The following is a 12,836-nucleotide window of genomic DNA, read 5'->3' as shown; positions in this document are numbered from 1 at the left end:
GTAATGTGTAATAACATTTGACTATGGCTGTATATGTATATGTATATGTATATATGTATATGTAGACACTAAAAAACAGCCCTATATTGAATAACAATATATGTACAAAACATGCTTACACAAAATTCTAATGCACCTAAGCAATTGTAAAATATCCTTTTATTGGTGTCTGAAGTGTGCAGTAAAAACACGAACAAACACATATAAAATGATCAGGATGGAGAGACGAGTTGAAATTCGGTTGACAGTTTGTCTATACGTCCGACGGTTCGTGCAAGCTCTAAATTGAATAAAAATTTAGATAAATTGATGAAACTTGATATATCCATTCCTTGGTTAAAAAAAATACGGAAAGGGCGTAAACAGAGGTATGCGCGTGGAACATACCGCGAGGTTCCGCTTCAGTTAAGCAAGTTATCAGGGATGGATCCCTCTCTCAGACCCATAATGTCTGCTAGCAATGCCTCTGCGAGTTATATCCACAGGTCCTATGTGTAGAATGGCATTAACTGCCATTTGTTTTGTACGTAGTGGAAGACTTTTGCCAATGAGAGCCGCGTTGAACACGTTCCAGCAGTTTAGCGAGTGTGGCTTTACCGTGCGCCCATCACCATACAAATACTCCATAGTATTGGCTTAACTATGGTTTTATAAAGCCAAACCATAACTGTTTATGTGAGACACCACCCTCTTCTTCAACATAACGTAATCATTGACTATTTTCTTCCCTCTTTTCAATATTTGGCTTCCATGATAGCTTTCTCTCAAGGATAAGCTCCAAATACTTCATCTTTTCAACAGGTTGGCGTGCCTGCGGGATTTTATACCTCCTCGTAAAAAATATCTCTATACCGCATATTCCTTATGTCTTCCTCCAGCCATGAAATAACAACATGCAACATGCAGAGTAGTGTCTACCGACCTGCCTTTAATGTATACATATCGAGCGTACAGGTATGATGATTCTGACATACAGGGTCATAAGCCTCTCTTCACAAGAAACGAGGAGAAGCTAATAGGCCTGAAATCCTTGGCATAAATATATAATAGCTCTTATCGGCATTCGGAATGTACGCCATCCTTACCTGCCTCTAAGCCCTGAAAATGTGGCCTAATCTAAGAAAGTTTGCGCAGATGGGGCCAACCAGCTCTATGACTTTACCGTCCGCTGAAGTTGCATAGGTATGATGCCAACAGGTCCCGGCGACTTGAATGATTGAAATTAATTTAACGCCCATTTGTAATGGCATTCATCTAGAAGATCTCAGAAGACTGTACCACCCTCCTGAGCCCTCTGGAATACACTTTCTCTGCGGATTAATTCATGGGAAAGTGAACGCCTAGGAATAGTTTTAACGACTCCTCAATGCTAGAAGTTCAGTCACTATCCTTATTTCTAAGATAATCCTTGGAAGTAGTAGGAGTTTTCACTAGACCTAGAGTATTTGTGACACCCTCCTACTCCTTCACAGAAGGATCTCCTTCAAACTCTATTGGTCTTCTTTATTTCTGACTTGTATATAGCAAGCCGTGCATTATACCGCGCCAAATCGTTGCTAGAAATGCCTTTATTGGCTTTATTAAATTGACTTTGGCTAAATGAGCCTCAGTCCCCTGCCCCACACAACATGTCATCCGCAAGCGCCATATCAACACCGAACACCTAAACACAGCAATAATCCCGGTCACACATCATTCACAACCTTAACATATACATCACTAACACGCTATTTGCAAAACACATAACAAACAAATAAAACAACAAATTAACCCTGGTCGAGACCAACGGTCTGATACACTTAGTCGAGACCAATGGTGCTTGGCTAAGCCAAGTGGTGTTTACATACATTTGTATGGAAATACGTGTTGTATTTACGCTCATATATGTACAATATATATATATTTATGAAATTTCTTACCTCTCGATTTGGTTGAAATCAAATTGACTGCCTTGTTCACGCTTGGCGTGGCAATAGCGTTCACAAAAAATGTAACATTTTTAGAAATTTTAGATATTTCGGAATCGATCTTCAGTAGTCGAAGTCGATTACGAATCGATTCTTGACATTCGAAAAATCGATTATTTAACGAGAAAACTCGATTTTCCAGGAATCGAGTTTACCATCCCTACTGGAAGCCATCGCGTGCACATATAATAACCTCCGCACAATAGCCACCAAAAAAAAAAATGATTTTTTTTTCTATGTATTTTATATGGAAAACAAAAAATTTGAAATAGGCACCTCTTAATATTAATATTAAGAGCTCATCTTTTGTGTGACTTTCTTTTTCACATTTTCGAAAGTTTTTAGCCTGTTTTTCAGTTGAAAAAAAGGTTGACTCAGAATGACTCACCCTAATATATATATTATATATATATATTCAAAGTAAACATTGGAATCCTATACATACTACTGTGATCAAATTGAAAAGTGAATTTTGTCCATTTCATCTTCTTCAAAGTAATCGCCTCCAGCTGCAATACACTGATGCCAACGAATTTTCTAATAGTCATAGCACTTGGAAAAGTCCTCCATCGTGATGGACATCAAAGCCCTCTTCGATTCAGCTTTTATATCCTTAATTTAGTCAAAACGCAGTCCTCGGAGTGGTCATGTGAATTGCTGAATAGCCGGAAGTTACACTAAGGTAAATCAGGCGAATGCGATGGTTGCGGCACGATATTAGTAGAAAATGTGACGAAATGATCACGAATAACCAATGCAGTATGAGATGGTGCATTATCGCACTTCTTTTTTCAATAAATTTAGACATAGTAAAAATCCTGAAAATGCTCATTTTTATCCGACTTTTGACCGAAAATTCAAAAAAAGTTCAATAGTTTCTTATATCAGAGAATGTTATTTAACATTTAGCTAAGTAGCAACACACTGATAATGTCGAGTTATTGCGTGAAAAATAACAAAAAGAACACTTTTTTGGGCAACTGGCAAGACGTTTCTTACAAATTTAATTCTTCATAATTGGCGTAGACACCGCTTACGCGATTATAGCCGAGTTAACAACAGCGCGCCAGTCGTTTATTCTTTTCGCTACGTGGCGCCAATTGGACATTCCAAGCGGAGTGGAGGTCTTCTCTTCCTCTGCTTCCCCCGGCGGGTACAGCGTCGAATACTTTCAGAGCTGGAGTGTTTTCGTCCATTCGGACAACATGACCTAGCCAGCGTAGCCGCTGTCTTTTAATTCGCTGAACTATGTCAATGTCGTCGTATATCTCGTACAGCTCATCATTCCATCGAATGCGATACTCGCCGTGGCCAACGCGTAAAGAACCATAAATCTTTCGCAGAACTTTTCTCTCGAAAACTCGCAACGTCGGCTCATCAGTTGTTGACATTGTCCAAACCTCTGCACCATATAGCAGGACGGGAATTACGAGTGACTTATAGAGTTTGGTTTTTGTTTGTCGAGAGAGGACTTTACTTTTCAATTGCCTACTCAGTCCGAAGTAGCACCTGTTGGCAAGAGTTATCCTGCGTTGGATTTCTAGGCCGACATTGTTGGTGGTGTTTACGCTGGTTCCAAGATAGACGAAATTATCCACAACTTCGAAGTTATGACTGTCAACAGTGACGTGAGTGTCAAGTCGCGAGTGCGACGAGTGTTTGTTTGATGACACGAGATATTTCGTCTTGCCCTCGTTCACTGCCAGACCCATTTCTTTTGCTTCCTTGTCCAGTCTGGAGAAAGCAGAACTAACGGCGCGGGTGCTGAGGCCGATGATATCAGTATCATCGGCATACGCCAGGAGCTGTACACTCTTATAAAATATGGTACCTTCTCTATTTAATTCTGCAGCTCGAACTTTTTTCTCCAGAAGCAGGTTGAAAAAGTCGCACGATAGGGAATCACCTTGTCTGAAACCTCATTTGGTATCGAACGGCTCGGAGAGGTCCTTCCCGATTCTGACGGAGCAATGGAGCGTCTGCTCCATCGTCATCGATTGGGGAATCGGGTTCGCCTTCTCCTGGTGTTGTGCGTTCACTGCCATTCAGCAGGCTGGAAAAGTGTTCCCTCCATAATCTAAGTATGCTCTGGGCATCGGTGACTAGTTCACCTTTGGGGGTTCTACAAGAGTATGCTCTGGTCTTGAAACCTTCTGTAACCCGCCGCATTTTTTCGTAGAATTTTAAGCTCTTCGTACTCACGCATTTCGGCCTTTTTCTTCTTCTGTCTGCAAATGCGTCTCGCTTCTCTCTTCAACTCTCGGTATCTATCCCATCTCGCACGTGTTGTAGTCGATCGTAAAGTTGCGAGGTAGGCAACCTGTTTTCTCTCCGCTGCGAGACGGCACTCCTTGTCGTACCAGTTGTTCTTTTGCACTTTCCGAAAACCAATGGTTTCGGTTGCAGCTGTACGTAAGGAGTTTGAAATGCCGTCCCACAGTTCCCTTATACCGAGTTGTTGACGAGTGCTCTCAGAGAGCAGGAGTGCAAGCCGCGTAGAAAATCATTTGGCTGTCTATTGTGATTGCAGCTTCTCGACGTCGAACCTTCCTTGTGTTTGTTGACGTGCGGTTTTTGCTGCACAGAGGCGGGTGCGAATCTTAGCTGCAACAAGATAGTGGTCCGTGTCGATGTTAGGACCCCTTATGTTGTTATGCTGGAACCTAGTACTTCAGATAACCATATTTCGGGCCCCGGCGAAGTCGATCAGCCTCAACTCATTTGGGGATGTTTCGTCGCGAAGGCTGTAGTGCCAAAGATACCTTCCTTACCCACCCTTAATAGGCATCTTTGGTCACATCGTCCTTCTCTTCCGTCGGGGCGTGGGCGCAAATCAGCGATATATTGAAGAATCTCGCTTTGATGCGGATTGTGGCTAGACGTTCATTCACCGCAGTGAATGATAGTACTCGGCGACAGAGTCTTTCTCCCACCACGAATCCCACACCAAACTTTCGCTCCTTTATATGGCCACTGTAGTAAATGTCACAAGGACCTACACGTCTCTGTCCTTGTCCCGTCCATCGCATTTCTTGGACAGCGGTGACGTTAGTCTTCCCTCTAACCAAGACATCACCCAGCTGGGCAGCGGCACCTTCCCCATTAAGGGACCGGACATTCCAGGTGCATGCCCTCAATTCGTAGTCCTTATTTCGTTTGCTATGGTCGTCACCAAAAGGAGGGTCTCTCATCCGAGGCTGTTGTTGCTTTTTCATTGGAGTGTTTTGTTTTACGTGGCGGGTCCCAAACCCAGCGCACAACCCTATGCAGGGGATGTTTCGCCTTCTCACTTTAGCTCGCCTTCAAACGGATGTTCTTAGGCTACCCAGAGGATACTTGGTCAAAGACCGGAAGTTGTGAGCTGCTTGAGTCATATGTAAAAGAATCGTTTCTGGCCACTCCCAAGTAAATGGCGATCAGTAAACTTTCCTCACTTGCGTGAACTTCTTCACATGACTCCATCCTCCTACATTCATCTACCGTTACTTTAATACCAGCAACCTCAGCGCGAAAAACAATGTAATCAGAAATTATGAAAATGAACTTTATAAGGAGTTCCTGACGACATATTCTTCCAACAACCGTAAAAAAGCTCACTGCACCTCTGCTTCTGCGGCTTCTACCCACCCACAACTCTTTCCCAGGTATGTGGGCGAAGAAAAACCAGAGTTTGGTTTGACAACTACATGATCCAAAAAATCAGGTATAAGGATTATTGAGGTTCTGCACCGCGACCTAGGGTCTATTGTGCCCTTGCGCCAGTCGTTTATTGGTTTTGCAATGTGGCGCCAATTGAAGATTCCAAACGAAGGAGAAGAACCTCTTCCTCTGCTTCTCCCGGTGCGTACTGCGTCGAACTGTAGAGTTTTCGTCTTTTCGGACAGCATGACCTAGCCAGAGTAGCGTTCGCTAAACTATGTCAATGTCGTCGTATATCTCATACAGCTCATCGCTAAATCGAATGCGATATTCACCGTGGCCAACATGCAAATATAAATCTTCCGCAGAACCTTTCTTTCGAATACTCGTAACGTCGAGTTTACCATCCCTACTGGCAGCCATCGCGTGCACATACATATAATAACCTCCGCACAATAACCACCACAAAGAAATGATTTTTTTCCATGTTTTTATATGGAAAATAGAAAATTTGAAAGAGGGACCTCTTAATATTAATATTAAGAGCTCATCTTTTGAGTGACTTTTTTTTTTTTTTTTTGAAAAAAAAAGGTTGACTCAGAATGACACACCCTAATGTATATATATATATAGATATGTATGTATTTATGTTTTTTATATGATACTTTTATTTATATGTATTATATATTTTTTATACACACAACACTTCCTTTTATTTTAAAGCGTCACCAATTTCCAATAATTGTAGCATTCGCAATAACAATAAACAAATCTCAAGGGCAGACTCTAGCAAGAGTTGATGTTTTCCTCAAGGAGGATTGTTTTACGCATGGCCAGCTGTATGTCGCATTGAGTCGAGTACGATCTTCTCAAGATATCAAAGTTAAGACTTACGACCAAAATAAAACCACTACGAATGTAGTTTTCCATGAAGTACTTGAATAAATTGAGTTTTTATAAAAAATTTTTTTTTACTTTTTTCATTTTAAATAACATACATACATGTGTCTAGCCGGTTTTTCGTATAGAACAGTTGGGTTATTTCTAAGTAGCTGTATGCCGTATTACAGCTTAAACTGTATATTAAACATACATATGCGCATAAATAATTTTATTAAAAATTTAATTGGAATGGACTCACTTTTTTCTCCACCAAGGGTTTGGGCAATACTTACATATGTGTCCTCTCTATGTCGTTTTCCTCTATTTGGTTTTTATTTCTTCTTTGATGCTTTCCAGGAATAAAGGGATGTTAAACTTATTCCAGTGTGAGAGCGCCTCAAAATTAGCGTTTTTTATAAGATTTTCCATTATGGCCAGATTGAACAAAATAACAATTTTTGGGCATTTATCAACCCAATTGTTGGGTACATTTAGTACGAATAAAAATTACTAAATAGTGTTTATTTATTATATGGAGAAACTATTTAAATCTTTTTAAAGAATATTATAACAACTGACTTTTGTCCTTTCAATACCCAATAATAGGATTTAAGCTTGTTAGCCTTCAATCATTAAACGTTTTTAATCATTTTCCATTGAAAATAAAACTATGATGCTTCAAATTACAAAACGTATCATCAAATATCTTTAAATTTCACAAATTTATTTAATATTCATTGTTTTACATTTTTTATAAGTGGTCTTGAACGTTGCAACAAATCCCTCCGTTTACATGTTTTTTTGGTAAGATTCCAATCTGGCCATCGCTCGTTTCCAATTGATAAACGTCAAAACATACTGAAATCGATTAGCTGTCAAAGTTCAGTAGGTTTTGACGTTTAGCAATTGCTCTCTCTCTAACATCTGTCAAATATTAATATACACACGTTCTTATGGACATTGTTATTTTGACAGCTGCACGACTACACGACTGCAGGCCGACAGTTGTAGTTCTCGCTAACTTCAATATCCTCCTATATTTGCCAACGACAGTAGGACGACAGTAGAGTTGACAGTAGAATGGAAGATAGAAAGAGGAGGTAGAGTGGTGATGCCACAAACATGTGAAATGTAAAATTATTCACAGCTATAACAAACTTGAAGTTATTTTACAAATAAAAGCATAAAATAGCTATATTATAGCCCTATTATAGCCCTATTATATCATTTGTAATAACAATTGATAATTTAAAACAGAAATATTTACCTATTTACGTATTTTTTGCATAAAAAATTTCACTTTGAACAAAATATTAAAATTTCATTAAAGTGAAAGGAATTAGTATGGCCACAACGAAATTTTGTACATGCAAAATGGACAGCTGTGTTGTCTTGTGTACATGCCGGCCATTGTTATGTTGCTGCCTTCTTACGAATGTTCATGTAGTAAGATGCACAACGCCATTTTCAGTTCACTGTCGTGCTGCTGCAGTCTGTCGCTGTCATTGTGTTCCGCACTTGTCACTTAACTACGTATACACGTATGTACCAGAGATCTGGAAGGAGTTACTTGAATTTGGTGTTAACTTGTACAACATCAATGTAAGTATGTATGGCTTGTTACTTGAAAAACGTCAAACATACAAGTCGCAACTTGCTTGTTCCATTTCATACCTAATCAACACAGTGATCAGGTTTGCTTGTTCGAATCATACACATGTACAGTTTGAAACGATTCAAATCGTTGCATGTACAGTCGAGGCTTGTTCTGTACAAATGACTTGTTGGATTCTTACCAACTTATGACAACGAAAACTTATGACAACGAAAACAGTTCGATATCATTCCAGTGTTTTTATTGCAACATTCTGACGTGCCCAAAGTATGTCTAATACTATTGACAATATTTCTGAAAAACTTAGAAGTGGTATTCTAAGAAAATCATTAAAAAGAAAAGGACGTAGTGAAGTGTGGTCGGTTTTTTGCGAACTTCAAGATGATTGTGGATGCACTGTTAATGAATTTGTATGCTGCCGTAAATGTGAGGCCATTTTTCGGCATAATGGAACGCAAACTTACGCCGTCATAAGTGCTTCATAAGGAAAACCCAAGAAATTCCCTGTGAACAAGTAGGGCAAGAACAAAAAAAGGGTAAAACCAAAAAAAATGTAAGTAAGTCGTTAGTAAATATCTTTTTTTTAACAGATTTCTTGCAAGAGTGTCTAAATTGGACGGTAGCAGACTTAAGAATGTAGCGCGGCACCTCATTAAAATAGGGCACAAGTTCGGAGAGCACATAGACGTTGACGATTTGATTCCTCAACCAACAACAGTCTCCCGGCAGATAACTCAGGTGCAACTGAAAAGAAATTAGAAATGCAGAGCAAACTTCAAAGTATTGTAAACGCTGGGCGTGCTTCCGTAACTGCTGATATGTGGTGTGAGGCTTTTACAAACAGAAATTTCTTATGTGCAACCATACACTTTTTTTACAATGATAAATTTGAAGAGTTTGTTCTAGGCGCGAAAACTCTTGATTTTGAAAAGTCGACTGGGAGAAATATTCGAAACAAGCTTGAAAGCATATTTTTGGAGTTTGGCATTACAAGCTATGATGAAATTACTTTTATAACAGAGGCCCAAATATGAAGAAAGCGTTAAAAAATAATACGCGGCTTAAATGCTGCAACCATTTATTTGCTAATGTTTTGCAAGCTGTTTTTAATTTAACTGCAGAATTAAAGTTATTAATAGAAGATAGTAAAAAGCTGGTTAAATATTTGAAAAAGGCAATTTTACAAGTATTTTTAGATACAACATTGAAAAATTTTTGGGTAACACGCTGGAACTCAAATTAATATATGTTTAAATCAGTTTATGATAACTGGAGTAAAATCAATGAACAACTGATTGCAAAATCAGAACTGCAAAAAGTTTCAAATATTATTTTTATATTACAATCATTAGTGAAGCTGTGTGATAACTTTGAAATTATTTGGGAAAAACTTCAAGGCTCAAAATACATGACAATTCCTTACGTTTATCTGTCGATAACTCGTCTAAGAAAAATTTGCGAACAAAACCAGCAGGACCCTGTTCCTATTTCTGTTTTAAAATCAAATATTTTGCAAGAAATAAATAACAAATGGACGCCTAACCTAGACATCCGGCATAAGGTCGCAGTATTTTTCTATCCGCCTTCTAATAACGTTTTAGATTGTAGTTCTATTGCAGAAGTTAAAGATTTTTGCCTACGTAATATACCATCAACTGAATGTTTTTCATTTGACACTACTGTAAATGTAGAAAATTCAACTGAGATAACACAGTCGTCGGATGATTACTTCTTTTTCCCAGACACAGTAAATCTTGAAAATCCGACCACACCTATTATAACAAGTGAGGAAATTGAGAAATATATACAAAAAAGAGCACAATTTACAAGTAATTTTGATGCCATGGAATGGTGGGAAAGCAATAAAATTGAGCTTCCAACTCTTTCTAGCTTCGCATTTAAAATATTATCAATTCCAGCTAGCAGTGCAGCCAGTGAGCGCGCTTTTTCACTTGCAGGTAATATAATAGTAGAGAAATGCAATCGCCTAGCTCCTATGATTGTGGATAATATCTTATTTTTAAATTCTGTTTTAAAAAATGAAAATAACTAAGCAAATAATATGCGTAGAAAATGTTCTTGTCCAAATAATACGCACATATGTATTTATATAGTAATATTCTGTATTTATATATAAATAAATAAAAAGGTTGAATGAACATGAGAAACCGAAAACTTTACAAAAGTTTTATTTTATTATTATTATTTTCATCCATAAATTGTATCACATACCTTCTAACTATGTATGTATACAGATTGATATGATAGGCTTGAAGCTTGAAAAAGTTACTTGTTGCAGATCACTGGTATGTAGGTACGTATTTTCGTTGTTCTTTCCACTTCAATGCACTCTAGTTATGTGCTATTGAGTATTTTATATATGTAATTTGTTTTCTTTTCACTTTTTAGTATTGTTTCTATAACCTATTGTCACTTCACTTTAATACCGCACTTTAGTTTTTAGTTTCTTTAGTTAGTTATTTTGTATTATATCGCGCCCGTTTATGTATTTTGTACAGTTGAGGTTATTGACCTTTGTTTTGTGTTATAACGCGCCCGTTTAATGCTATTTGTTAATCTATGCCCGCAATTTTCTTAACTTTTTTGCATTTTTTAACTCTTTCGTTTGTGGTGTTTTATCTTAGGTGCCTTTCTGAGCGGCTCGAAGGACCATTTGTTTGTTGGAGTTAATTTCACTATGTATTTTGCTGGGTATACTTACTTTCCCTTTAGTTAGGCATCTCTTGGTGGTTTTGGTTAAATTAAAAATTTCTCAATTTTCGTATAAAAATGTAACAATTAATTTATTTAGGTATTTCCCTTTGCGGGCGAAACTTCAATATTTTTATAATACAAACTTGAAGCTATGGTAGATATAATTCTTTATTTTTCATCACACTGTACACTTTTCACTCCTGATGCTCTTGATGCTCCTGCACACACACACACGCGACCGGATGAGGACTCCAAATCTTGATCAGAACTTTAAGCTATTAAAAATTGGCGGATCGACGGTGAACTAGTTGGCGAGACGTGTATTTTCGGTACGGGTGTGAAAAGCAGTGGCGTAGCTAGGGGAGGGCGGCAGGGGCGGTCCGCCCCGGGTGTCACCCGGTTAGGGGTGACACCCGAACCCGACTATGACAATCAGTTCTACCTATAAAAAATCGTAAATGTGTGGCAGAGAGCATAACCGCCACTAATCAAATAATCTAGGTAACTATAATATCGTACCACGAGCAAAATAAATTGATACGAGTATTTAAAAACAAAACAATGTGCACACTGTCAATCTCAGTATATATAGCAGTGTTGTCCGACGTGACTGTGTGCACGTTATGCTTGTGTTGGTTATTCTAGCGTCAACTGATCGCAAAATTCTGCTTTGCTTGCCTACGAAGTTGAATACAGCAGCACAATCGTGGTTTCACAGACACTTGTCGCGACATGTTGGTGTGAGGTGTCTGGCACTGTCCGTGCGCTATTGTGCGCATAGGCCGTGGACAACGCTGCTCTAGAAAATAGGGTGTTGTGTAAGAGTTTTTTTGTTACTTTCATGTAATTAGGGTGTTGTGTTAGCATTTAAGCTACATATAAATTTTAAAGCTTAATGAGCAGCACTTTAATAGATATAATGTAATTTAAGTGATTGAGTTATTTAAGTGATTATTTTGAATTACTTTACATGTTTCTTAAATTTTATTGAGATGTTACTTGTTATGTAAGTTCTTTTTTTTTAACACGCTTCAAGAATTTCTTAAATTTTGCATGCAAAACGATACAGTCCTGGGCGGTAAACTTTCGTTTGACATGTACAAATTGATTAGCCGTTACAAAAGAGAATTAGGTGGAATTCGCACAACCAACGCTAGTCAGGGGATTCCCTTGATATAGAGCTCGTCACTTGTGTTGTGGATTGGGCAATTTCTTTTGTTTCCGACCGCATTTATTTCAATATTCTTTTACGTGAACGTGTGAAAGTTTAGTGCAAAGTGTTTGTTAATTATTAGATATTAAAAACAACAATTTTTGTATAAAACCGACTATTAAGATTCTTGAAGAAAATAAACAAGGTAAGTAAAGTATTTTTGCTATTATTTTCTAGTCATACCTACTTAAATACATATTTACAAATATCGGAAGAATACAACATTTCGATGGAACGACGAATTCGTCGCAAGAAACGCATGCCCGGTGAGTTAGCCACCGATACTGGACTTACACTTAGAGCGGAACTTCAAAAGGACATGTTAGAATGTATTGACAGATTCAATATTGAACTCAAAACACGAGTAAAGTCCATTAAAGACGTAGCTTCATTGTTTGAAGTTGTGCAGTCAAAGACCTTGCTTTTGGCAAACACTGAACAGTTTAAATTTGCTATACCAAAATTTACTAACCTTTACGATGAAGTATCAGAAACAGAACTACTTTTAGAAATACCAAGATTGAGAAGACATTTAAAAGCGGCTAATATCACTGTCTCTAATTGGGTGATGCTGGACTATTTGAAATTCATTGTGGAATGGAACTTTACAGCTTCTCTTCCGAATCTAACGGTCGCATTAAAGTTATTTATGACAATATGTGCATCAGTCGCTTCATGTGAGAGAAGTTTCAGCAAATTAAATTTAATTAAAAATTACTTGCGGTCTACAATGACTGAAACCAGATTAAACAATCTTGGTATTTTAACGATAGAACATGAAGCAACACAAAATATAAATTTTGAA

The 12,836-nt window shown here is 37.9% G+C and overlaps 1 protein-coding gene across 11 annotated transcripts in view; it reads right to left on the bottom strand.

Moving 5' to 3' along the window:
• The window catches only part of LOC120779511 (tetratricopeptide repeat protein 39B-like), a 113,695-nt gene that overhangs the window by 48,164 nt on the left and 52,695 nt on the right, over positions 1-12,836 (bottom strand). The window contains exon 1 of one of the 11 annotated variants that reach the window (XM_040111830.1): positions 10,336-11,617. The exons of 9 other annotated variants lie outside the window; for them this stretch is intronic. The gene's annotated coding sequence lies outside the window, so the exon portion shown is untranslated. Of the gene's footprint in view, positions 1-6,781; positions 6,865-10,335; positions 11,618-12,836 lie in introns of those variants that run through there. One more of the 11 variants, XM_040111839.1, reaches the window with a different exon arrangement.

This window comes from Bactrocera tryoni, unplaced genomic scaffold (genome assembly GCF_016617805.1).
Source record: "Bactrocera tryoni isolate S06 unplaced genomic scaffold, CSIRO_BtryS06_freeze2 scaffold_11, whole genome shotgun sequence".
Classification (NCBI taxonomy): Eukaryota; Metazoa; Arthropoda; class Insecta; order Diptera; family Tephritidae; genus Bactrocera; species Bactrocera tryoni.
This window is presented reverse-complemented; position numbering and strand designations above follow the sequence as displayed.